This window comes from Mesoplodon bidens (genome assembly GCF_964165515.1).
Source record: "Mesoplodon bidens genome assembly, chromosome: 5".
NCBI classification, from domain to species: Eukaryota; Metazoa; Chordata; class Mammalia; order Artiodactyla; family Ziphiidae; genus Mesoplodon; species Mesoplodon bidens.
Window position 1 is genome coordinate 542378 of NC_138161.1, and position 26999 is coordinate 569376.

A 26999-nucleotide genomic window follows, 5' to 3' on the forward strand; every position below is an offset into this window, starting at 1 on the left:
CATTTTATTTATTTGTTTACTTTTGGCTGGGTTGGGTCTTCGTTGCTGCACGTGGGCTTTCTCTAGTTGCGGTGAGTGGGGGCTCCTCTTCGTTGCGGTGCACCGGCTTCTCATTGTGGTGTGTTCTCTTGTTGGGGGCCACCGGCTCTAGGCGCGTGGGCTTCAGTAGTTGTGGCACGTGAGCTCAGTCGTTGTGGCAGCGGCCCAGGTCGCGCCAGCACCGGCCGCGGGGGGCTCCGCTGCCCACTCTGCCGCTCTTCCTGCCGCCGCTGTAGAGCCCGCAGGATGCGCACCACGGGCAGGGGCTCGTTGGGACCGCAGACCGTCAGGTCCCGGCGAGGCGCCAGAAGCAACCGAGCCGCGAGCGACAACAGCCGCAGCCGCCGTGCGAGAGCCATACACCCCTTGTTGCGGGAGAGGCGCACGACGGTGACGTCACGGGCGCGCCAAGGCCTCGCGGACGGTGGCCGGCGCGGCTCAGTAAGGCCCGCGGACTCGGCGAACTGTGTGGAAGGAGCGGGATCTGTAGAGCTCAGCAGCGGCGAGGTGTGTAGGTCCGAACCGGGGATGGTGACTCCAGACCCCCGCCAACCTTGGGGAAGGGTGCGCGACGGAGGCAGGACCGGGCTCCGGCGATACGCGGCGATGGGGCCCTGGCATTACGAACCAGGAGGGCGGAGGGCTTCTGGCGATCCGATGTCCGATCCCTGCCGTGCTCTTTTGTCGCCCTGACAGCTCCTGTCATGGCTTGGCCAGTTCGGGTCTCCCCCTGTGACTTACGATGAGGGTGCGGCGATGTTTTCCCAGATGTGGTCCCCGTGTAAGGTCTTTGAATACAAGTATTTATTGAGAGTCTGAGTGAATGGGTCAGGCCTGGGGGCCGAGACCAGGAGTCCGGAGTCGTAGGTCCAGGCTCACCCTTCCCTTAGAGCTCCCCAGAGAGCTGAGGGCCCCGAGGGCAAGCTGATGGCTTTCAGCGTATCTTCTCTTCAGTCAAGAGAACTCATCTCTTGGTACTTTTCCCCTTTCTTTTCAGCTGAGGTTCATTCTCCCCTCCCTTGTCACCCTTTCCAAATTCTCATCCTGAACCCACTGCTTTCTTGGGTAGTTCACCTCCACCGGCTTTCCAGTCAGATACCTCAATTCCGTAAACAGCAGAGAGGAGGGTCCTGCTACAGGTTTGTGTCTTGTCTCACAAAGCCACGGTCAGGCAGAATAGTTTACTTGAATTCAGTTGTTCAGGTTGCCAAAAAGCCTTACGCTGCTGGTACTTATTGAACGGAACCCGAAAATGGGTGTCCGATCATTTCTGTAATTTCCAGGGCCTGGGGTAGGAGATAAGGTAAACGTGGATTAACCACCTGGGAGGTTCTTAACATCTGGAGAAAGAGTTTTACTTTCATCAGATACCGTTATAGAGATAAATACTATCAAATTTCAAGTAGCATTTTGATACCCGATAAACTTTCTGGAGAGTTACCTGTTAAGCCAGCGGAGGAGAGAGTTTTGAGTCCTCATGGGTGAACAGAGTCATTGGAGAGAGCAGTGGCTCCGGAGTGAGGGTGATTTTGCCCTCACCCTTCCTCCAGGACGTTTGACAATGGCTGGAGACAGTTTTCATTGTCACATCCGGGGTGTGGGGTTGGTGGTGCTGCAGGCATCTAGTGGGTAGAGGTCAGGATGCTACTACATATCGTACAAGGCATAGGACAGCCCTCCCCACCACCCCAAAAGAATTATCTGGCCCAAAATGTCAATAGCATGCTATGGAGAAACCTTGGATAGAGGCTGAGGACTGAAGAGAGGCTGAGGTTCTCACATGTACTCTCCCTTCAGGTTGTCAGTCACATTTGCCAGACCCTTGTGTGGCCCTGCCCCTTTCGTAGAATCTGTAGCAGGCACACTGATGCCATTGCTTGTCATGGCCTTGGGATGAGAAAACCTTGGGGGCTCCTCAGAGTCATAAACACAGGAAGGAAGGAGTGATTTAGGAGGGTGACGTGGGAGAAGAGAGCTTTAGGAAGAACAAAATTGTCCTCGTGTTTGGGAAATGTGCCAGGTGGAAAAGAGATGAGGTGTGCCATGGGGTGTACCATTGCAGAAGGCAGACTGGGACTGATGCGTGACAGGGAGTCAGATTCTGAATTTGATATAGACTGCTGTAGCAACTAGAAGTGCGTATATGTGTCTAGAGAGTGCTGGGTTTTCTGTCACTGCAAAGTTCATGTATAGGCTGATGACCAGTGACTGGTGATATGCAAGAGGGGATTTCATATAAAGGATGCTCTAAGATATTGTGATTCTACACCACTTTTATGATTCTTTCCCAGAACTCGGAGCTCCTCGTTCGTTAGCTGAAGAGCTCCTTGGGTGTCTCCTCTGACAAGTTTCATCCATTTACATGTGCCACTCATTTTTCAGGTACAAAACAAAGAATCGCTTTGCACAAAGCCAGAAGGGATACACTGAAAGAATGATCAGAAAAGAATAATACATAGGTAAGCATTTACATTGACTTTTTCCACATATGTGAGACAGGGTAGCTGGTTAGTGGCTGCTTTCTCGTGCTCGAGCCCTTACAACGTGATCTCCTCAGAATGTCATAGGGATAGGAGCCTGACTGAGCCTGTCTGTCTCTGCCCGTGAACCCTAGTTTCTTCTTGTCATTGCTTTTGGTACTGTTTAAGGCCCTTCTGTTTTCCTCCCACTCACAGCAGACACTGAGTAACCTCTAGATGTGACTGAGATGCATATTTCACAGTATAGTACTTTGGAAATGAGAAAGGTTTACTTATTGTGGAAACAAATGTAGGCTCCTGGGAGTGTTAGTGTCACTTGGTAATGTTTTTCCCAGGGCTGCCATGGTAACTGACTTTGCCTGGTTCCTCCCTACGTTTTCCATTCGATGCAGCAGGCCCACCGCTGGGCCTCTCACCTGAGAAGTCCAGAATCGGGAAGACACAGGCTGTATCAGTTGCACTGCGGCCTTATTCACAATAGCCAAGATGGTGAAGCAACCAAAATGTCTATCAACAGGTGAATGGATAAAGAAGAAGAGGTCCATGTACACAATGGAATATTCACCATGGAGAACAATGAATTACTGCTCTTTGAGGCACCACAGATGAGCCTAGAGATAATCATGGAACATGAGGTAAGTTGGAAATCAAAAGACCTATATATCCTATGATATTACTTATAGGTGTTATCTAATAACTGACCCACAGGAAAATATTTCCACAGAGAAAGACACTCACAGATGTAGGAAAAAACTATACTTATCTAAAAGGAAAGGTGGGAGGAATGGATAAATTAAGATCAGTGTTACATATACCAATACATATTATATACATGTGTCACAAAGACCGATCATATAGCAAGGGAGGTCTACGGAACACTGTGTAATATTTTGCATGGGAAGAGGATCTGTATATGAATAGACATATATAATGTACAAATGAGCCAGATTGTGTACAGCTAGGGCAAACAATATTCTAATCATTACCCCGATTACAAAAATTAAGACAACCAACAAGAAGTAATGAAACATCAACGTATGGGGGTTTCTCCTGGCACATTCCATTCTAATTTACAACTTAGGAACACAACTTCCAGAAAGGCTCTCCTTCCCTACTACCCAGATTGGGGAATGGAGAAATGCTGCCTTCTTGTGACCGTTTCACACAACAGCAGCTTTAAACCCACTGCTAATGGTCACTAACTATTCACCAATCTTGCAGTTCTGTAATGACACCTGTCCACCAAAATAATCCTGGGGTCGAAAATTGAATAAGAAATTCAAAAGAGGGCAACCTTCCAAGAAGACAATTTCAAGAGGTATATTGTATGCACACTTTTTTCTCCTTTTTTTTAAACAGAAACAAAAACGACTTGGAAAAATGATGAATGTTAGGTATTTGTAAAGACAGCAAACCAAAATTACAAAAACCTATCAGCTCACAGCAGTCAGAATGGCCATTAGCAAAATGCTGCAAGCAATAAATGCTGAAGCGATTGTGGAGAAGTGCGTACCCTCCGTTCTAAGGGGGACGTGGTAAGAGCCACTAATGAAAACACAATGGAGGTGCTTTGAAAAGGGAAACATTGCACTACCAGGCAATCAGTCATACCCACTGCTGGACCTGTCACCTGAGAAAATGAGAATCAAAACCTCACAGACTGGCAATTCTGCACTCCAGCAATACTTACCATAGCCAACACTTGGAAGCAACGAAAATGTCCATCAACAGAGGAGTGCACCAAGAAGCAGTGGTCCATGTACACAATGGAATATTACTCCAATAAAAAGTATAAATTAAATTTAAAAACAAACATAAGTAAGGAGACGTAAGCATTTGGGGGTTTATCTGGGCACATTCCTCTCTAATTTATAACCGAGGAACACCAGTGGCAGGAAGGTCTGTTTCCCTAGTACCAGCGTGGGGAACGTAGAAAGGCTGCCACCCTCTGGCTGTTACCTGCAAAAGCAGCTTTAAAGCCTGTGCTAATGGTCACTTCATGTGAACAAGTACTGCAGGGCTGTAAATGAAACCTGCCCTCAAAATGTCTTGAGGGAGGTAATGGCCAAAAAATTTCAAAATGTGACACATACTTTAAGAAAACACTTTGTAGAGCTAAGCTGTAATCACAGTTTGAAAAATAAGAAGGACATGCCTTAAAGCTTAATGTCAAGGGATTATGAGACACATGGAAATTCAACCACAAAGAGGTATCAGTTCACACCCCTCAGAATAACCTTCAGCACGAAACCCATAATCAATAAATGCTGGGGCTTCCCTGGTGGCGCAGTGGTTGAGAGTCCACCTGCGATGCAGGGGACGCGGGTTCGTACTCCGTTCTGGGAAGATCCCACATGCCGCGGGTGCCTGTGCTCCGCAACGGGAGAGGCCACAACAGTGAGAGGCCCGTGTACCGCAAAACAAACAAACGAAAATAAATGAATGAATGAATGAATGCATGCATGCTGAAGGTGTTGTGGAGAAATGCATACCCTCAACTTTCAGTGGGATGTACCCTGGAAAGAGCCACTAATGAGAACAGAATGGAGATACCTTTAAAAGGTAAACATTGAGCTACAGTATAAACCAGCAGGCCCATTCCTGGACCTACAACCAAAGAAGACAGAATTGGAAAGGCACAGGAAGGCAAATGTGCACTGCACATATTACAATAGCCAAGATATGGAAGTAACCAAAAAGTCCAGCAACAGATGCGTGGACAAAGAAGAACTGCTACATGTAGAGATAGAATATTAGCTGGGGAAAAAATGAAACAATGCCATTTGCAGCACCATCGATGAGTCTAGAAGTAATCACCCGAGTTGTGGTAAGTGAGAAAGTGAAAGACACATATCCTATCATATCACTTATAGGTGTGAGCTAAAAGTTGATAACAATGAAGATATTTCCACAGAGAAAGGCAATTACAGATTCATTAAACCAACTTAGGGTCCACCATAAGGAAAGGTGTGAGGATTGGATACATTACATTATTGGGGTTAACAGAGAGATACAAACGCATGTGAAATATATAATCACCAAAGACCTACGGCATACCAAGAGAAGACTACTCAACATTGTGTCATAACCTACATGGGAAAAGGATCTGAAGAAGACTAGATATATGTATATGTGTAAAACATCCCCATCTTGCACACCTAGAACAAAGAAAACATTGTAATCAAATTGGCTGTGATCAAAAGTAATTAAATTAAAAAACGAACAGGATGGAATGAGACGTAATCTTAAGGGGATTTTCCTGGCACTTTCCGTTCTAATTTACAACCTACAGCACAACTTCCATTATGGCTGTCTTGCCCTAGTAACCAGATTTGGTAAGGAGAAATGCTTCTGTCTTCTGGCCGTTTCACACAACAGCAGCTTTGAACCCAGCGCTAGTGGTCACTTAATTTTCAAAATAATTGCAGGCCTGTAATAGACACCTACCATCAAAGAAAAAAATCCTGGGGTCGTAAATCGACCAGAAAATTCAAAAGACGTCAACATTTCAAAAACAGAATCAAAAGGCATATTTTAAGCACATTTTGTGTTTTCTTTTTTTTTTCTTTAAAAAAGGAATGGGAATGCTCAACGTCAGCAATTAATAAAGATTGCAAATCCAATCTACAGAAACCTTTACCACACAGCCATCAGAATGATCACCAGGAGAATAGTGTACAAAGGTATAAATGCTGAAAAGGTTTTAGAGTACTATGTAACCTCTAGCCGCTGCGGGTAGATAAACTGGTAAGAGACAGTAGGGAGAAGAGAGTGGCGGTGCCTTTAAAGGTAAAAATTGAGCTGCCATGTGATCTGGTAGGTCCTTTCATGCGCCTACCACCTGAGCAGACCAGAATGAAAAAGGTACCGGCTGGCAATCCTGCACTGCAGGAACATTAACCATAGCCAAGACTTGGAAGAACCCAAAAGGTCCATCAACAGAAAAATGTACAAGGAAGAAGTGGTCCATGTACACAATGGAATATTAGCCATGGAATAGAATAAAAGTGTGCCGTGTGCACCACCATAGAAGGACCTAATAAAGATCATCACCCAACTTGAAGTATGAAAAAAATGGAAAGACAGACATCCTATGACATCACTTATAGGTGTTAGCTAAAAATTGATACCCACGAACTTATTTCCAAGAGAAGGAAAAGCATGGATTAAGAAAATAAAAGTACGTTTAACCTGATGGAAAGTTGTAAGGAATGGATGAATTAGGATATGGGGGTTAAGAGACATGTACTAATACATATGAAATATTTAATCACAAAATACCTATGGAATACCAAGAAAGGTCTACTCAACACTCTGTAATAACCTACACAGGAAGGGCTCCAAAAATGAGTAGACAGATACATTGATATAATGAACCAGATTCTGTACACCTAGGAGAAACAAAATATTTTTTATCGAATTTGCTCTGATAATTAATAAAAACTAAATTTAAAAACAATCAAGAAGAAAGGAGATATAAGCTCTTGGGGGTTTTCCCTGGCACATTCTACTCTAATTTGCAGCCTACTAACACGATTTCCTGGAAGGCTGTACTGCCCAGAAACGGAGTGGGAAATGTACAAATGCTGCCGGCTTGTGGATGTTTCCCACAAGCGCGGCTTTAAGCACACAGCTAATGGTCACTTAACATTCACAAGGACTCAGCGCTGTAAAGGACACCTGCCCTAAAAAAATTGTGCTGCGGAAGGGAATGGACAAAAAATTTCAGAACAGGCAAATGTTTCAAGAATATATTATGAAGACGTAAGTTTGACTCACTCTCTTTAAAAAAAAAAGGAAAATGAATAAACGCTCAACCTCAGGAATTATTAGATTCATGCAACTCTAATCTACAAAAAGTTTACAACTCACACCTGTCCACTGACGATCAGCAAAAAGTCTACACACAGTAAACACTGAAGGAGTTTTAGAGAACTGTGTACCCTCTAGCTGCTGGTGAGATGTAAAGTGGTAACAGCCAATAATGAGAACAGAAAGGAGCTGTGTTAGCAAAGTAAAAATTGAGGTACCATTCGACGCAGCAGGCCCACCGCTAGGCCTCTCACCTGAGAAGTTCAGAATCGGGAAGACACAGGCTGCAACAGCTGCACTGTGTGGCCTTATTCACAATAGCCAAGATGGTGAAGCAACCAAAATGTCCATCAACAGGTGAATGGATAATGAAGTAGAGGTCCATGTACACAATGGATCGTTCCCCATTTAAAACAATGAAACACTGCTTTTTGAGGCATCACAAATGAGCTTAGAGATAATCATGGAACATGAGGTAATTTGCAAAGCAAAAGACCTATATCCTATGATATTACTTATAGGCGTTATCTAATAGCTGGCCCAAATATACGTATTTCCACAGAGAAAGACAATAACAAATGTAGGAAAAAATATACTTATCTAAAAGGAAAGGTGGGGGGAATGGATAAATGAAGATCAGTGTTATGTATACCAATACATATTATATACATGTGTCAAAAAGACCGACCATATAGCAAGGGAGGTCTACGGAACACTGTGTAATATTTTGCATGGGAAGATGATCTGTATATGAATAGACATATGAAATATACAAATGAACCAGATTGTGTACACCTAGGACAAACAATATTCTAATCATTACACCGATTACAAAAATTAAGACAACCAACAAGAAGTAATGAGACATAAACGTATGGGGGTTTCTCCTGGCACATTACATTCTAATTTACAACCTAGAAACACGACTTCCAGAAAGGCTCTGCTGTCCTACTACCCAGATTGGGGAATGGAGAAATGCTGCCTCCTAGTGGCCGTTTCACACAACAGCAGCTTTAAGCCCACTGCTAATGGTCACTAACTATTCACCAATCTTGCAGTTCTGTAATGACACCTGTCCACCAAAATAATCCTGGGGTCGAAAATTGAATAAGAAATTCAAAAGAGGGCAACCTTCCAAGAGGACAATTTGAAAAGGTTTATTGTATGCATACTTTTTTCTCCTTTTTTTAAAAACACAAAGCTTGGAAAAATGTTGAGTTTTAGGAATTTATAAAGACATGCAAACCCAAATTACAAAAACCTATCAGCTCACAGCAGTCAGAATGGCCATTAACAAAATGCTGCAAGCAATAAATGCTGAAGCAATTGTGGAGAGGTGCGTACCCTCCGTTCTAAGGGGGACGTGGTAAGAGCCACTAATGAAAACACAATGGAGGTGCTTTGAAAAGGGAAACATTGCGCTACCAGGCAATCAGTCATACCCACTGCTGGACCTGTCACCTGAGAAAATGAGAATCAAAACCTCACAGACTGGCAATTCTGCACTCCAGCAATACTTACCATAGCCAACACTTGGAAGCAACGAAAATGTCCATCAACAGAGGAGTGCACCAAGAAGCAGTGGTCCATGTACACAATGGAATATTACTCCAATAAAAAGTATAAATTAAATTTAAAAACAAACATAAGTAAGGAGACGTAAGCATTTGGGGGTTTATCTGGGCACATTCCTCTCTAATTTATAACCGAGGAACACCAGTGGCAGGAAGGTCTGTTTCCCTAGTACCAGCATGGGGAACGTAGAAAGGCTGCCACACTCTGTCCATTACCTGCAAAAGCAGCTTAAAACCTGTGCTAATGGTCACTTCATGTGAACAAGTACTGCATGGCTGTAAATGAGACCTGCCCACAAAATGCCTTGAGGGAGGTAATGGCCAATAAATTTCAAAATGTGACACATACTTTAAGAAAACACTTTGTAGAGCTAAGCTGTAATCACAGTTTGAAAAATAAAATGGACATGCCTTAAAGCTTAATTTCAACGGATTATGAGACACACGCAAATTCAGCTACAAAGAGGTTTCAGCTGGTACACCTCAGAATAACCATCAGCAAGAAACCTATAAACAATAAATGCTGAAGTGTTTGTGGAGAAATGCATAACCTCAACTTTCAGTTGGACGTACCCTTGAAAGATCCACTAATGAGAACAGAATGGAGATGCCTTTAAAAGGTACACATTGAGCTACAATATCATTCAGCAGGCCCATTCCTGGACCTATAACCAAAGAAGACAGAATTGGAAAGGCACAGGAAGGCAAATGTGCACTGCACAGTATTACAATAGCCAAGATATGGAAGTAACCAAAAAGTCCAGCAACAGATGAGTGGACAAAGAAGAACTGGTACAAGTACAGACAAAATATTAGCCAAGGAAAAAAAGGACACATTGCCCTGTGCAGCACTGTAGATGATTCTAGATGTAATCACACAACCTGGAGTAAGTCAGAAAGAGAAAGACACGTATCGTATGATATCACTTATAGGTGTTACCTAAAAATTGATACCAGTGAAGATATTCCCACAGAGAAGGGCTATCACAGATTCATTAAACAAATTTATGGTTCACCAATGGAAAGGTGTGTGGATTGGATACATTAGGATATTGGGGTTAACAGACGTATACAAACACAGGTGAAATATATAATCACCAAAGACCTACGGAATACCAAGAGAAGACTATTCAACATTCTGTCATAACGTACATGGGATAAGAATCCCAGGAAGAATAGACATATGTTTATGTGTAAAAGAAACACATCTTGCCCACCTAGAACAAGCCAAACCCTGTAATCAAACTTGCTGTGATAAAAAATGAAAATTAAATAAAAACAACGAACAAGAAGTAGTGAGACAAACTTAAGGGGCTTTCTCCTGGCACATTCCATTCTAAATTACAACCTAGAACACGACTTCCTTTGAGGCTCTGTTGCCCTAGTAACCAGATTTGGTAAAGGAGAACTGCTGCCACCTTGTGGCCGTTTCACGCAACAGCAGCTTTAATCCCAGCGCTAATAGTTGATATTCAAAATCATTGCAGGCCTGTAAATGACACCTGCCCTGAAAACAAATCCTGGGGTCATATATCGACCCAAAAATTCAAAAGACGTCCATATTTCAAACCGACAGTTTCAAGAGGCATAATTTATGCACATTTGGCTTCTGTTTCTTTTCCTTTCTTTTTTTGTTAAAAAAATGGGAACGGAAAAAGGCTGAACATCAGGAATTAATAAAGCCATGCAAGTCCAGTGTACGAAAACGTTCACCTCACAGCCGTCAGAATGATTATCAGCAAAAAAAGTCTAAAAGAATAAATGCTGAAGGGGTTTTAGAGAACTGTGTACCCTTTAGCTGCTGGTGGGATGAAACCTGGTAACAGCCAGTAGTGAGACCAGATTGGAGGTGCGTTTAAGGGTAAAAATGGAGCTACCATGTGATCTGGTAGGCCCACTAATGGGCCTATCACATGAGTAGACCAGAATCAAAAAGACACAGGCTGGCAATCCTGCACTGCAGCAACATGTACCATCCCAAGACCTGGAAGAAACCAAAATATCCATCAACAGAAAAATGCACCAAGAAGAAGTCGTCCATGTACACAATGGAATATTAGCCATGAAAAAGCATGGAACAGTGCCGTTGGCACCACCATAGAAGGATCTACAGATAATCACCCAACATGAAGTAAGATAGAAACCGAAAGACCAGACATCCTATGACATCACTTATAGGTGTTAACTAAAAATTGATACCCATGAAATAATTTCCAAGAGAAAGACACACATAGATTCAGAAAACCAAATTATGTTCAACCAAATGGAAAGGTGTAAGGAATGTATGAATTAGGATATGGGGGTTAACAGACATGTACTAATACATATGAAATATATAATCACACAATACCTATGGAATACGAAGAGAGGTCTACTCAACACTCTATAATAACATACACGGGAAAGGATCCAAAGAGGAATAGACAGATACATTGATAGGATGAATCAGAAACTGTACACCTAGGAGAATCTACATTTTTATCAAATTTGCTCTGATAATTAATTAAAGTTAAATTTAAAAAACAAACAATAATTTAGGAGATATAAACTCTTGGGGCTTTTCGCTGGCACATTCCACTCTAATTTGCTGCTTACTAACACAATTTCCAGGAAAGCTCTGTTGCCCAAAAACCCAGAGTTGGAAATGTAGAAATGCTGCCGCCTGTGGCTGTTTCCCACAAGAGCAAGTTTAAACCCACAGCTAATGGTCACTTAACATTCCCAAGGACTCAGGGCTGTAAAGGACACCTGCCCTAAACAATTGTGCGGAGGTAGGGAATGGCCAAAAAAATTCAAAACTGGCAAATTTTCAAGGAGATAGTATGGAGGGGTAAGTTTTACTCACTCATTTTCAAAAAAGAGGAAAATGGGTAAAAGCTCAACATCAGAAATTATTAGACTCATGCAAGTCTAACCTCCAAAAATTTTCAACTCACACATGTCAACTACCATCAGCAAAAAGTCTACAAGCAATAAATGCTGAAGGGGTTTTAGAGAACTCTGTACCCTCTAGCTTCTGGTGAGATGTAAAGTGGTAAAACAGCAAATAATGAGAACAGAAAGGAGCTGCGTTTAAACGTAAAAATTGAGCTACCATTCCATTCAGCAGGTCCACTGCTGAGCCTCTCACCTGAGAAGTCCAGAGTCGAGAAGGCACAGGCTTCAACAGCTGCACTACAGGAATTTTCACAATAACCAAGACATGGAAGTAACCAAAATGTCCATCACCAGATGAGTGGAAAAAGAAGGAGTGGTCCATGTACAAATTGGAATATTCACCGTGGAAAACAATGAAACACTGCTCTTTGAGGCACCATAGTTGATCCTGGAGATAATCACAGAATATGAGGTAAGTCGGAAAGCAAAAGACATATCCTATGATATCACTTATAGGCGTTATCTAACAACTGACACAAATGAACATATTTCCACAGAGAAAGACACTCACAGACTTAGAAAACAAACTATGCTTATCTAAAAGGAATGGTGGGGTGAATGGAAAAATTAAGATTAGGGTTACCATACGTGTACAAATACCTATTAAACACATATATTAAAAAGACCGGGGCTTCCCTGGTGGCGCAGTGGTTGAGAGTCCGCCTGCCGATGCAGGGGACACGGGTTCGTGCCCCGGTCTGGGAGGATCCCACATGCCGCAGAGCGGCTGGGCCCGTGAGCCATGGCTGCTGGGCCTGCGCGTCCGGAGCCTGTGCTCTGCAGGGGGAGAGGCCACAACAGTGAGAGGCCCGCCTACCGCAAAAAAAAAAAAAAAAAAAAAAAAAAAAAGACCGACCATATAGCAAGGGAGGTCTATGGAACACTCTGCAATAATTTACATGGGAATTGGCTCTGTACAGGAATATATATATATATATATATATATATATATATATATATATATATATATATATATATATAATGCACAAATGAACCAGATTGTGTACACCTAGGACAAGCAATATTCTAATCATTACCCTGATTAAAAAACTAAAACAACGAACAAGAATTAATGTAAGATAAACTTATGGGGGTTTCTCCTGGCACATTCCATTTTAATTTACAACCTAGGCACAGGACTTGCAGAAAGGCTCTGCTGCCCTAGTAACCAGATTTGGGAATGGAAAAATGCTGCCGCCTTGTGGCCGTTTCCCACAACAGCAGCTTTAATCCCAGTGCTAATGGTCAGTTGATATTCAAAATAAGTGCAGGCCTGTAAATCACACCTGCCCTGAAAACAAATCCTGGGGTCGTATATCGAACAAAAAATTCAAAAGACGTCCACATTTCAAAACGACAGTTTCAAGAGGCATATTTTACGCACATTTGTTTTCTGTTTCTTTTTCTTTGTTTTTTTGTTAAAAAAACAGGAATGGAAAAAGGCTGAACATCAGGAATTAATAAAGCCATGCAAATCCAGTGTACAAAAACTTTCACCTTACAGCCTTCAGGATGATCATCAGCAAAAAAAAAGTCTACAAAGAATAAATGCTGAAGGGGTTTTAGAGAACTGTGTACCCTTTAGCTGCTGGTGGGATGTAACCTGGAAACAGCCAGTAGTGAGAACAGAATAGAGGTGCGTTTAAGGGTAAAAATGGAGCTACCATGTGATCTGGTAGGCCCACTAATGGACCTGTCACATGAGTAGACCAGAATCAAAAAGACAGGCTGGCAATCCTGCACTGCAGCAACATGTACCATAGCCAAGACCTGGAAGAAACCAAAATGTCCATCAACAGAAAAATGCACCAAGAAGAAGTCGTCCATGTACACAATGGAATATTAGCCATGAAAAAGCATGGAACAGTGCCGTTGGCACCACCATAGAAGGATCTACAGATAATCACCCAACTTGAAGTAAGAAAGAAACCGAAAGACAGACATCCTATGACATCACTTATAGGTGTTACCTAAAAATTGATACCCATGAAATAATTTCCAAGAGAAGGACACACATAGATTCAGAAAACCAAATTATGTTCAACCAAATGGAAAGGTGTAAGGAATGTATGAATTAGGATATGGGGGTTAACAGACATGTACTAATACATATGAAATATATAATCACACAATACCTATGGAATACGAAGAGAGGTCTACTCAACACTATAATAACATACACGGGAAAGGATCCAAAGAGGAATAGACAGATACATTGATAGGATGAATCAGAAACTGTACACCTAGGAGAATCTACATTTTAATCAAATTTGCTCTGATAATTAATAAAAATTAAATTTAAAAAGCAAACAATTTAGGATATATATGCTCTTGGGGCTTTTCGCTGGCACATTCCACTCTAATTTGCTGCTTACTAACACAATTTCCAGGAAAGCTCTGTTGCCCAAAAACCCAGAGTTGGAAATGTAGAAATGCTGCCGCCTTGTGGCCGTTTCCCACAAGAGCGGCTTTAAACCCACCGCTAATGGTCACTTAACATTCAGAAGGACTCAGGGCTGTAAAGGACACCTGCCCTAAACAACTGTGCGGAGGTAGGGAATGGCCAAAAAAATTCAAAACTGCAAATTTTTCAAGAAAATAATATGAAGAGGTTAATTTGGCTCACTCTCTTTTAAAGAAAGGAAAATGGATAAAAGCTCAACCTCGGTAATTATTAGACTCGTGCAAATCTAATCTACAAAAAGGTTTCAACTCACACCAGTCAACTGGCCATCAGCAAAAAGACTACAAACAATAAATATTGAAGGGGTTTTAGAGAACACTGTACCTTCTAGCTTCTGGTGAGATGTAAAGTAACAGCCAATAATGAGAACAGAAGGGAGCTGCAATTAAAATAAAAATTGAGGTACCATTCAATCCAGCAGTCACACCACTGGGCCTCTCACCTGAGACCTGAATCGAGAAGACCCGGGCTGCAAAATCTGCACTGCAGCCTTATTCATAATAGCCAAGACAATGAAGCAACCAAAAGGTCCATCAACAGATGAACAGATAAAGAAGAAGTGGTCTATTTATACAACAGAATATTAGCCATGGAAAACAATGAAACACTGCTATTTGAGGCACCATAGATGAGCTTGGAGATAATCACAGAACATGTAAGTCAGAAAGCAAAAACCTATATCCTATGATATCACTTATAGGTGTTAACTAATAACTAACACAAATGAACATATTTCCACAGAGAAAGACACTCACAGACTTAGAAGTATGCTTATCTAAAAGGATAGGTGGGGTGAATGGAAAAATTAAGATTAAGGTTACCATACGTGTACAAATACCTATTAAATACATACATCAAAAGACCGACCATATAGCAAGTGAGGTCTATGGAACTGTGGAGACGTCCCCTCCGACCTGCCGTGAATTGGAGACTGAGACCAGGCACGCCTCCTTCTCCATTCACTCAGGGACAGACTGGGGGTCATGGGAACCTCAGAATCGAAACCAGATTCTAAGACACCCCTGGGGTGTCTCCTAGCCAATCTTACAGCCCTCGGTTTCTCCCAAGTTCTCCGTTGCCGACGGCTTATTTTCTATTCCACTGTGGCCAGGCCACAATATCCTCTAGACAATCAGTCCAAATGGACTCCTGAAGGGACTTTCAATTTTAACATCCTCCGTGATCTAGATAATTACTGCCGCAGGATGGGCAAATGATCCGAGGTCCCCTATGTTCAGGCCTTCTGGTATTTACGCTCCCGCCCCTCCCTCTACGTCGATTGTTCCACTTCCCAGATCTTTCTTGCCAAACAGACATCTCCTACATCCAAGCCCCTAATTTCCTTTGATGATGACTCCTCTCCACTAGGCGACCCACCCGAATCTCTCGCCTCTCCCCCCTCCAGAGCTCCTCTCCAGCCTCCACCCAACCCTGAAGCGGTCCCTCCTCATCCCGCAGCCGCTCCGGCCCATCCAACCGCTCCCCTGCCTCCCTCAACGGTTTCTCCTCCCTCGCCCCTTGCTTCGCCAATTAGTGCACATACACGCTCTCACGACTCCCAAGATCCAAATCTCCTCTGCCCTCTGAGGGAGGTAGAAGGAGCGGAAGGATTAGTTAGAGTTCATGTTCCCTTTTCCCTCCAAGTTCTCTCTCAAATAGAAACGCGATTAGGCTCCTTTTCAGCCGACTCTTCCCGCTACATCAAATAATTTCGCTACCTCTCTCAAGCTTACGATCTAACCTGGTATATCTCTGTGATCCTGTCTTCTACTCTGACCCCTGATGAGAGGGAAAGAATTCAAACTGCTGCCCGAAACCATGCAGATCAGGTTCACCTTACCGACAACTCCATGCCTGTCGGAGTGACTGCTGTACCTGGTACCAATCCAGGCTGGACTTACCAGGATGGCCAAGATGGCCGTCATAAACACGACCTCATGATCCAGTGCCTCCTGGCTGGCATGCAGGCTGCTGCTCATAAAGTAGTCAATTTTGAAAAACTAAAAGAGATAATCCAAGAACCTAACGAAAATCCAGCTATCTTTCTCAATCGCCTTACAGCGGCCTTAACTCTACACCCAGCTGGAACCCGACACCCCGGCAGGGGCAGCGGTCCTAGCCACCCATTTTATCACCCAATCAGCCCCGGACATCCGAAAGAAATTAAAACAGGCAGAAGATGGCCCTCAAACCCCTATTCGAGATCTGGTAAAGATGGCCTTTAAAGTCTACAATGGCCGTGAGGATTTGGCAGGATCCAGCTGACAGGCTCGGATGCACCAGAAGGTGGCCCTCCAAACCCAACCTCTTGTAGCCGCCCTAAGCCCGGCCATCTCCCATGTATCACAGCATCCATGGGGTCCGCAAAAGGCAACCCCGCCGGGGGCCTGCTTCAAATGCAGGAAAGAAGGCCACTGGGCTCGCCAATGTCCCAATCCCCGACCCCCTTCTAAGCCCTGTCCCAGCTGCGGGTTAACGGGCCACTGGAAGAGTGACTGCCTTACGACTGGCCCTCCCTCAGCGTCTCCACGTGGGGGGCAGGCCGACCCAATGGCATTACCACTCGAACTGCTGAAATTGGCTGACGACTGACGGCACCCGGACTCGAAGACCCCCATCACCCTCACCGAGCCCAGGGTAACGCTACAGGTAGTGGATAAGTCCATTTCATTTCTGGTGGACACGGGGGCTGCCTATTCGGTCCTGCCTACTTATTCCGAGCCAGTTTCTCCTTCCCAGATCTCGGTCATGGGTATTGATGGCAAACCATCCTTCCCACTCCAGACCGGTCCACTCCCATGTCATATCGAAGGACTCCCTTTTACTCATTCCTTCTTAGTCATACCATCCTGCCCAGTTTCCTTGCTAGGCCGAGATGTCCTTTTCCACTTAGGGGCCTCCCTCCAGCTGGAGAGACTTGACCCTAAGGTCCCCTCCTCCCAACTCCTGCTTCCTCTTCTCGGCCTCTCTCTAGAACCCTCCCCCTCCTATCCCCCTCTTCCAATCACACCGAACCCAATCAATCCCCATGTCTGGGATGCTTCTAAGCCCATAATAGCAACACACCATTCCCCCATCCTCATCCGCCTAAAGGACCCCTCCAAATTTCCACCAAGGCCCCAGTTTCCCATCTCTGAGACTCACCTTAGGGGCCTACAACCTATTATCACAGGACTCCTAAACCAGGGACTCCTTATCCCCACTGACTCTCCCTGAAACACCCCCATCCTGCCTGTCCGCAAGGCCTCTGGGGATTATCGCCTGGTCCAGGACCTCCTACTAATCAATGAAGCCATAATCCCTCTCCACCCAGTAGTACCAAACCCATACACCTTGCTCTCCCATATCCCCCAATCCACAACCCACATTACGGTTCTGGATCTCAAAGATGCCTTTTTCACTATCCCCCTACATCCCGACTCCTATTTCCTCTTCACCTTTACCTGGACGGATCCGGATACTCATACTTCCGGTCAGCTCACCTGGACAGTTCTTCCCCAGGGCTTCCGCGACACTCCTCACCTCTTCGGTCAGGCGCTGGCACAGGACCTCACTTCCTGCTCCCGTACCCCCAGCACACTCCTTCAATATGTAGATGACCTCCTCCTTTGTAGCCCATCTCTCAGCCTCTCAAGTCAACATACTGCAGATCTCCTCAATTACCTTGGCTCTCGCGGTTATCGGGTCTCCCCAGCCAAGGCTCAGTCATCTGTATCTTCTGTAACCCACCTGGGGCTCCATCTTACCCCTACCACAAAAGGTCTAACAGCCGATCGCACCCGGATTATCCGTGAACTCCAGCCTCCGGAAACAGCGGAACAAATTCTCTCCTTTTTGGGCCTTATAGGATTTTTCCTACACTGGATCCCTAACTTTGCTCTCCTCGCTAAACCCTTATATCTAGCCGCTAAGGAAACCCCTCAAGGACCCCTCACCTCTCCTTCCGCCGTTCAACAGGCCTTTCTCACCCTCTGTAACGCTCTGATATCTTCTCCTCCCCTTTCTCTGCCCAACCCAAACCGACCTTTTCACCTTTTTGTGGATGAACGGGCCGGAATAGCCACTGGACTCCTTGCCCAGCCTGTAGAGCCTTCCTACCGCCCCGTGGCTTACCTCTCCAAACAGCTAGACCCAACCATTCGGGGATGGCAACCATGCCTTCGGGCCCTAGCAGCAGCAGCCGAACTGACCAACAAACACTACAGATACTCAACCACACAGGAATAGGTAACATCTCCGACTGCTTTCTATGTGCCTCGCTTGGCCGGCCACCCTTGGCTGCTGTCCCACTCGACCAGCCCTTCAATTCTACTTCCTACACAACCCAAAACCCACCTTTTTCCCCGTTAAAAGTCCCCATATTCCTTGATTCAAAAAAATCTCACCATCTGTTACGGCAGCCGCCCAAATCTACCTGATACCGGGTTTCTTTGCAACACATCCCTCACGGTAAACACATCAATTGAAGCACCACCAGGCATGTTTTTGTGGTGCAATGGTTCCCTCACAAAAGAGATCAATTCTTCCTCCCCCTTCCCATGTATCCCCGTTACTCTCGTCCCACAACTCACACTGTATAGCCAAGATGAATTTTCCTCGCTAATCACGCCGCCCTTTACCCGACAAAAAAGAGCTATCTTTCTTCCTCTGGTCGCAGGCATCTCTCTCGCCTCCTCCCTGGTCGCTGCAGGCCTCGGGGGGCGGGGGGGAGCTCTAACACATAGTGTTTCAACATCCCGCGACTTAGAACATAAACTCCAGCTAGCCATTGAAGGCTCCGCCGCCTCCATCTCCTCTCTCCAGTGCCAGATCACCTCCATAGCCCGAGTCGCTCTCCAGAATCGATGAGCCCTGGATCTCCTGACGGCCGACAAAGGAGGTACCTGCCTCTTCCTACAGGAGGAATGCTGCTGTAAACGCCCTCCATCGCTTAAGAGAAGAACTCCAACGCAAACACCAACAGTCCGCCTCCCCAATTCCCGATTGGGGGCGATCCACCCTCTATACCTGGCTAACACCAATCTGAGGCCCCTTAATTCTCATCTGTATCTTGCTCATGTTTGCCCCCCGTTTTCTTAGGTTCCTTCGCCGGCGCATGGAGGAAGTCTCTCGGGTGGCCACAAACCAAATGTTCCTCAGTCCTTACACCTTGCTTCCTACAGAAACCCCCACTGGTCTCCCCTAAGCCTCGGACCTCTGGTCGCCCGACTCCCCTTTCGACGCCCCCATTCAGCATGAAGTAGCCAGAGATCGGAACGCCGCCCCATTACACCAAAGATGTCGGGATGTAAGGCCAACAGGCCCGAGGCAGGGGAACGCAATCAGATTCACAGGTTGCATCAGACCGAAACTCTCCGGACCACCCAGTTCCAGAAACTGACCTGGAGACATTCCGGACCACCCAGTTCCAGGAACTGACCTGGGGGATTTCCACCCGGCCCAGCCTTCCCGCCTTTCGAGGGACGGGACTAGCGGTCCCAAGACTGATGTAACCGGCACCAGATAGTGCCACGACACCCGAAGAGACCACCAGATAAGGAATTCCCTGCGCCCTCCCAGATTCACCACACCCCTTTCCCTTCTTCCCTTATAAAATCTTGCCCAGCCCTCGCCCGGGGGCGACTTCTCTGGTCGGGAGCGCCCCCTAATAAAGCTCACTTGAAGCGTTCCTCTGTTTCGCGATGCCATTTGTTAAGATCCGACCTTACACTTACACATCAAGGATGTCTCTGAGCTGAATTTCTGCAAAACAAGACTATCCCATGCAAAGAACAACCCAGTAGAGCTTTGTATCCCATCAGCTACAGAAGAGAATGGCGGCAGGCTACTGAAAGCCAGCAGCATTTACAACTTAACTCCCATGGCCTCTGCAGTGCTACGTCTGAGTTTTCTGTTTCTGCCCCTGTACCAAACAGCTCTGGTGTAATTCCTCGTTCCTTCCTCCACCCACCCCCACCAACCCCCGTCCCCTTACCTGCGGTCCGCAGCCCTCCGCTCCGCGCTCAGATGCCGCTGGGGTGCCAGGGACCCACGGGACGGGTCGTTCCCAGCCGCCGAGCGCTGGCTTCCTAGACCCCCGCAAGCTCGTGTGGCGCTAACAGCTAAGCCCCAAGGACGCCCCGCGCCAGATGCGCTCTGGCCGGGACGCCCACTTCCGGGACACGCTCCTCCGGGAGAGGCGCGCAGACCGCCGCCGCGCTCAGGTGACCCACAGCCAATGCCGAGCAAGACCCGCCCCGCCGGCGCCGCGTCCGCGCGGCGCAGCACAATCACAGCGCTCCAGGCACGGGCGCCGGAACGCCCACTTGCGGGACATTCTCCTCCGGGAGAGGCGCGCAGACCGCCGCCGCGCTCAGGTGACCCGCACCCAATGCCTAGCAAGACCCGCCCCGCCGGCGCCGCGTCCGCGCGGCGCCACACAATCTCGGCGCTCCAGGCACGGGCGCCGGGGGGCGGGGGGTCTCCTCTCCTGAGAGGCAGCTAGCGATGCCCCGGGGCGCGGGCCCCTGCGGCGCGGAGACCGCTCCAGGCTGGACTCACCGACACCAACGCCGCCAGGAGGAGCGCTTGGCGGGACTCGGCAAACAACCCAATGTTTTAAATGGAAAAAGGGCTTCAAAAGACCCTTCTCCAGATAAGACATACAAATGGTCAGCAAGCACATGAAGAGATGTTAATCGTCATTAGTCGTGATGAAATGCAAGTTAACACCACAACGCCGACCCCTCCACACACTAGAAGGCCTACAATCAAGAAAGCTAAAAATAACAAATGTTGGCAAAAATTTAGAGAAACTGATACAGAATTTTCCATAGGGAAAATGAATAACTTCCGGAGGTGGATGCTGAGAATATTTGTACAACAACGTGAATGTAATTAATGCCATAGAACTGTAGGCTCAAAATGATTTAAATGGTATGTTATGTTATGTGGGGGGTTTTAACATAATTTAGCCCCTGCTTTATACCAGACCCCAGAGTCGAAGCTTCTCATCCATTTTCACTTTTACTTAACCTCCTAGGATCTTCACACTCCAATTTAACAGACGAAGCTGAGCCTGAGAGGTTAAACTAAGTGACTTGCCCAAGGCTCACTCGGCCAAGTCTACACTGTTCAATGTTGCTGTATTTACTGAGCACCTACTGGAGCACCTACTGAGCAATACCTCCAGCACCTGCCAGAGACATTGTGGAAAGACCAGGATGAACGGGGGCTGAAAGCAGATTACAAAACATGGGTACACCCTGGGGCCCTGCTCTCAAACACTGAAGTTTCTTGGAGTGGAGGGGATGGCTTGTGTCACACTTGTGGAGCCTTTTATTCCACCCCACCGCACCCCCACAGAGGAGGGAAGCAGCTGGCCTGATACTGAATATTAGCTCAGCTGGGGAGGAGTCCTGGGGCTTTGAAGAAGGCATCTCCTGCCCCACTCCCCACATTGCCCCCTAGAGTCCAGTATGTGGGCACAAGCATCCCTGTGGCGGGGCAGGAGGCACGTCTCATGGCACCCCTCTCCTCCCGCCCTGCAGTAATGACACTGTACCCATACACCCGCCAGAAGAACAATGAACTCTCCTTCTCTGAGGGCACCATTATCTGCATCACCCGCCACTACTCCGATGGCTGCTGTGAGGGCATCAGCTCAGAGGGGTCTGGATTCTTCCCCGGGAACTATGTGCAGCCCAGCTGCTGACAACCTGGGATCTCTGGGATGCTGACCCAAGCACCGCCTTGAGTGAGCCTCTTGAGTCCCACACCAAAGCCTGCTCCAGTCAAGAATGGACCAGACCGGCACGCCTCCTGGGCTGTGAGCTGTGTCTCTTCCTTTCCCCCACTGCAGTGGGAAGGCGTCTGGGTAAAGACAGAGGAGGCACCCAGAGGCCTGCTGGAGACAGGAAAGAACTGGAAGCCAAGGAGCTTGGTGACCTTATCCACAGGGGACCCTTACGCCATGCAAGACAGGGTCTCCAGCTGCAAGTGCCAACTTTGAATAAAATTCTGATGACCTCCTGATGATTGCCCTGCAGGGCTAGCGGGCCGAGGGACTGAAAGGCAACCCACCTGTAAGGCTCCTGCTCATTGAGCCTCCTCTGCCTGCCCTAAGCAGCAGTATCTCCCATCTCCTCGGTGCTCACTGAGCCCTCCACACTAGACCCCTGTGCCCCTCTGCGAAGGTGGGCCGCACCCTGCTCTTTTGCCTGTTGCCTGCTTTGTTGTGTATTCAGTCTTGGTGCCCCAGGCTGGGCACTCCTCCAAGAGTGGGGACCAGCTCCCTCACTTAGGTGGGGCTCTCTGAGAGCAGAGCTCACCTCGCCCTCATCCCCCAGACGGCAGCGTGAGACACCTCGCTCACCTCTGCCCCTTCACCTCCTTCACAGCTCTGAAACTCCACAAGAGGGAGGTGGGCCTTGGGTTTCCACTGGCTCTGCTTTAAAGCATCATGGCTTTCTCTTCCATACGGGAGGAGGGGGACTCAAAAGGCCCAGTCAGTGGGGCGACTTTGGTTAAGTCCCTGCTTTCTTGCTGCATGGACGAGGCTGTGCTGCAAGGAGACATCTTCGGGCTCTGTGAGGTCCCTGGCTGGCCAGACCCGAGCCCCGGGACAGTGTGCTACCTCTTTCCACCAACAGGAGGTGACTGTTCCCTCTAACTTTTTATCCTGTGGGGATGCTAACAGGGTGGGGGGGCGGGGGGCAAGGAGTGTAGTGTAGAGTCACAGTAGGTAAAGCAAGATCTAGGCCTCGGACCTTCGGCAGGGAGCACCACCTCTCTGTGGGGAGTCCAGTGTGGGGGAGGTCGGGGGGTACATTTCGGGGCCTAGGTCCTCTGGACAGAAGACTGGAGGAGGGAGGCCACGCAGCCCAAGGCAACAGTTAACCACAACGCGGCGGGACATGTTCCTTCTCTACCCTGACAGGGAACCACGTCCTCCCAACTGAGAGGACAAGGTTTGTGGAAACACTGCTGCCTGCTCAGATACGCGCGCCACGCTGCTGCGGCCAGACTCCAGAATTCGCTTGCAGTGGAACTGGGGGAGGCAGCCGAGCTGGGTTAACTGCACAGATGGGGACAGCTCCCAACTCCCTCCTCCAGTCCCCAAATGGACCAACCTGGGATTCCGGGAAATCCTGGAGGGATATACCAAAATGAAAGGGAAAGGGAATAATAAAACTAGCTTTCTCTTTCCCGACCCCCACCGCCCCACCCCCTCCCCGCCCGGGTGGCCCCTGCAGGCCACGTCCTCAGCACCTGATGCAGGTGTAGGCGCACTTCGGTGGAGGTTTCCCAGGGCACCACCCTGGCGCGGAAGGAGCTGGGCTCGGCCTTCTGCGCCTCCTGCATAAGGCGGTGCATGGGGTAGCGGCAGCGCAGGAAGGCCACATCGCCGCCTGCCAGCAGCCCCGTGGGGCAGAAGTCGTTGGCGCCGTCGCTCACGTAGAAAAGGCGCTCGAAGGGCAGGCCGTCGTGGGCCCGCTCGCGCAGGTAGTCGCTGAGCACCTTGTGCTGGCACATGTTGGCGGGGCAGCGAGCGCAGCTGTGCGCGTGGAAGGGCCGCAGCGCCAGCAGCCCCCAAGGGTCGGGCCCCGACGGGTTGCTGAAGATGTGGCGGAACAGGCCGTGGTGGCCGGCAGCACGCAGCGCACTCTCCACGCCAAAGGTGTTGGCGTCTGAGATGAGAATAACCTCAAAGCAGGCTCCCTGCTTGGCCACAAACTGCAGCAGCCCGCCCGTGCCGGGCGACAGGGGGATGGCCTCGTAGATGGCGCACAAGTCCCGCGGCCGCACGCCCTGCTCGCCCAGGTACTGGAAGACGCGCTGCATGTATTCGTTGTAGAAGCCCTCACGCTAGGTGGCACGCAGGCTCTCAGGCAGCCGCTGGCCCCCCGCGGCACGCGCACGAAGGAGTCGTCGCTGTTTTCGTCCACGATAGTCTCGTCCAAGTCAAAGGTCAGGAGGAAGCGTGGCGCGCCGGGCGCAGCCATCCCACTGTCCTCTACCAGCTTTGTCCTGAGCGACCAAATCCTTTTGTGGTCACCAAAAAGAGTCCCTCAGAGGAAAGGGGGACAGGACCTCTGAGCTTCTCCTGCAGGGTGGGGAGCAGCAGCTGCAGAGGTCTGTCCCGGCTGAGTCTGGAGTGTCAAGAGTGGGGAGAGGGCCTAGCTGAGGTATTTGGGTGCAGGATGGAGCAAGGGGCGCTTACGGGAATTGGAGGGGACGCTGCATCTTACCCATCCCCGGATTTCTGGGCTCCGGCTCTCACGAGTCCTTCCAGTCCAGAGGGTCCGTGAATGGTGTGCATCTGGGCCGTTCCCTCCACTTGCCCCCCATCCCCATGTTATGTATTTTTAACCACAATAAAAAAATGAATGAAACACTGATAATACATGTTACAACATGGATAAACATTGAAAACATTCTAAGTCAAAGAAGTCATACTGAAAAGGCCACTCATATCACAACCATCTTGTGTGCTTTAAATCCACAGCAGTTTTGAAAATGAGGGGATGGGACTTCCCTGGTGGTCCAGTGGTTAACACTCTGAGCTCCCAATGTAGGGGGCACAGGTTCAATCCTTGGTCAGGGAACTAAAATCCCGCGTGCACAGTATGGCCAAAAAATAAAATAAAATAAACGTCATTGGCCTGGTTTGGATCATAGCATCGTCCTTGAACCCATCAGAGCACCCATAGGATGGAACATGGGATTGGCTAAATGTGGATCATATGCCCATCTTCAAGGTGGGTGGAACGTAGCATCAGCCCTCTGGAACTGTTTGGACTGGAAACAGGTAAGAAGTTCCCAAAGGAAAGCTGAGGTTCTGGACTTTGGCATGAGAACAGATACTGGCTTGGGGAAAGCGGCAGATTCCACACCACTGACGGCCCACTGCACAGCTGTGGGATCTGAAGGCCAAGGAAGGAAGGGGCTGATTTAGGGTCAGGGGCTGCAGCCACCCATCCAGTGCTCTTGCTGTCCGTCCACAACAGCAAGAACCTCTTCCTCTTGCAAAAGGCACAGCCCTCCTTGATGTCTCTGGTGGCGGGAGCCCAGGAGTCACACCTGCCCCCTGGCCACATGACTCACCCATCCCCCAAGAACAATACTGCTCATTTATCCAGTCTCCTCCCTCCTTTACAAAGAGCAGAGACTAAATGCTATGGTGGTTAGCAAATTCTTGCTCAATGAAGCAGTGGGAGGCTCAAGGATTATGCCATATCATGGAATCCATCACTGGCAGCTTTCAGAGACCACATGGGTGCATGTGGATCTCCAAGACCATGCAGCCTCAGTGTGAAACTGTCCATTGGGTGGCCCAGTTGCTCCCGTATCTTTGACTCTTAATGAGTATGAATATCAAAAGTTTGTTACAGCTGGAAGCCCAAAGGATTGCAAGGCCATGGTCTGCTGTATGGTTGTTGTGTCAGGGACACACTCAAATGTTTAGACGGTTATTACCTCACTTGGCAGGCTATGGGCCTGTGAGGGGGAGGCCCTTTTCTCAACCACATGCATGTTAGTAACTGAAACATCCCAAAGGGCTGTCTGTGCTGCCCAGGTAGCTGTTCAATTGCCAGCAGCAAGGTCAGCTCAGTAATTGGCCACAGGGGCTTGACAGGGACCAGACTGGCCTGAGCTGGAGGACCACAGATGACTGCCTGGATGGTCAGAGATCAAGGGCTGTCCTGAGACTTGATGTCTATTGATGCCCACTCAGATGGGACAAAGGATGCCTGCAGTCCCAGGAGGGCCCCAGCAGCCCTCAGGAGGCAGCACCTGGGGGCTGGTAGGTCGCTGCACCAAGTTCTGTATAAATTCATAACATGACCATGGAGTGAGCTCAGTCAGGCCTGTGCTGGACCCAGGCTGCCCAGGCCAAGTGGGGCCAGCACTACTCTCTCCAGTTCAGATGGTAGGAGGAAACCCTGTGGGCTTCTGAGGCCCTAACAGCCGTTGACTGAGGTTGAGGTGGATTTGAAAAGTCAGTGACCAGAGCAGACGTTTCGTTCTTCTGCTCTCAGGTTCCAGGATGGGGGTAGATAACCAGCGGTCCAGGTGAACCCCCACTCGTGAGTGACCCCGGGCAAGTCCTGTCCACCCTACAGGACTCAGAGGTGTGGAGTTAGGGGGGCCGTGAGCCAGCTGTGCTTAACACTAACCCACTAACCCTAACGCCCAAATCTCTACTGTTCACTCCCTAACCCTAACCTCCTCATCTCTAATCCTAAACCCTAAGGCTCCTAACCCCTAGCCCCTGGATACTCGACCTTGACCTGTAAACTCCCAACCCTTACCCTGACCCTGACTCAGACCGTCTAACCTGATCCTCTAACCCTGACCCTCTAGCCTGCATCCTTTAACCCTAATCCCTCAAAACCTGGGCTCACCTGAGTGGCTCCATCCAGAGGTGAAGCAAGACCTGTCTTTGGGCCCCCACTGCCTCTGCCCTCTCCTCCCCCCAGGAATCAGAAAGCCCTAGGTTGTTGGACTCTCCTGACCAGAGGGGCAGCTGCTCCTGGTCTACCTGCGCCCACACCCCCCTCCTCTGGGGCCCTTGGCCTCTGGACTGTCTGACCTTCAGTCCACCTTCAACAGCCCGGAGACTAATCCAGGTGAGACGCCTGCTTCATTGGCACAGGTGGGACCTGGTCCCCATCCTCACAGCCCGGCCAGAAAACTTTGTGTGCACTGTCT

The 26999-nt window shown here is 48.1% G+C and overlaps 2 long non-coding RNA genes and 1 pseudogene across 10 annotated transcripts in view; 1 reads left to right on the forward strand and 2 right to left on the reverse strand.

Annotated features, from left to right (window-relative positions):
• The window catches only part of LOC308617384, a 68302-nt gene extending 46859 nt beyond the window's left edge, over nucleotides 1-21443 (forward strand). Inside the window, exons 3-5 of one of the 8 annotated variants that reach the window (XR_014015867.1) lie at nucleotides 2422-2498; nucleotides 2912-3154; nucleotides 21328-21443. This is a non-coding gene — a long non-coding RNA (uncharacterized lncRNA). Of the gene's footprint in view, nucleotides 1-2421; nucleotides 2499-2911; nucleotides 3155-3878; nucleotides 3944-13272; nucleotides 14691-14724; nucleotides 14749-19385; nucleotides 19957-21327 lie in introns of those variants that run through there. The other 7 variants (XR_014015868.1, XR_014015869.1, XR_014015870.1 and 4 more) reach the window with 7 other exon arrangements.
• LOC308617385 lies at nucleotides 561-3073 on the reverse strand. The gene is made up of 3 exons (XR_014015875.1): nucleotides 2936-3073; nucleotides 1481-1661; nucleotides 561-1325 (listed from the first exon to the last, which is right to left on the reverse strand). It is a non-coding gene; the product is annotated as an uncharacterized lncRNA (long non-coding RNA).
• Nucleotides 21444-23257: 1814 nt separating the features above from the next.
• LOC308618007 (phosphoethanolamine/phosphocholine phosphatase-like) lies at nucleotides 23258-25424 on the reverse strand (annotated as a pseudogene). The gene has a single exon. The product of its transcript is annotated as a phosphoethanolamine/phosphocholine phosphatase-like (transcript).
• Between the last annotated feature and the right edge of the window lie 1575 nt (nucleotides 25425-26999).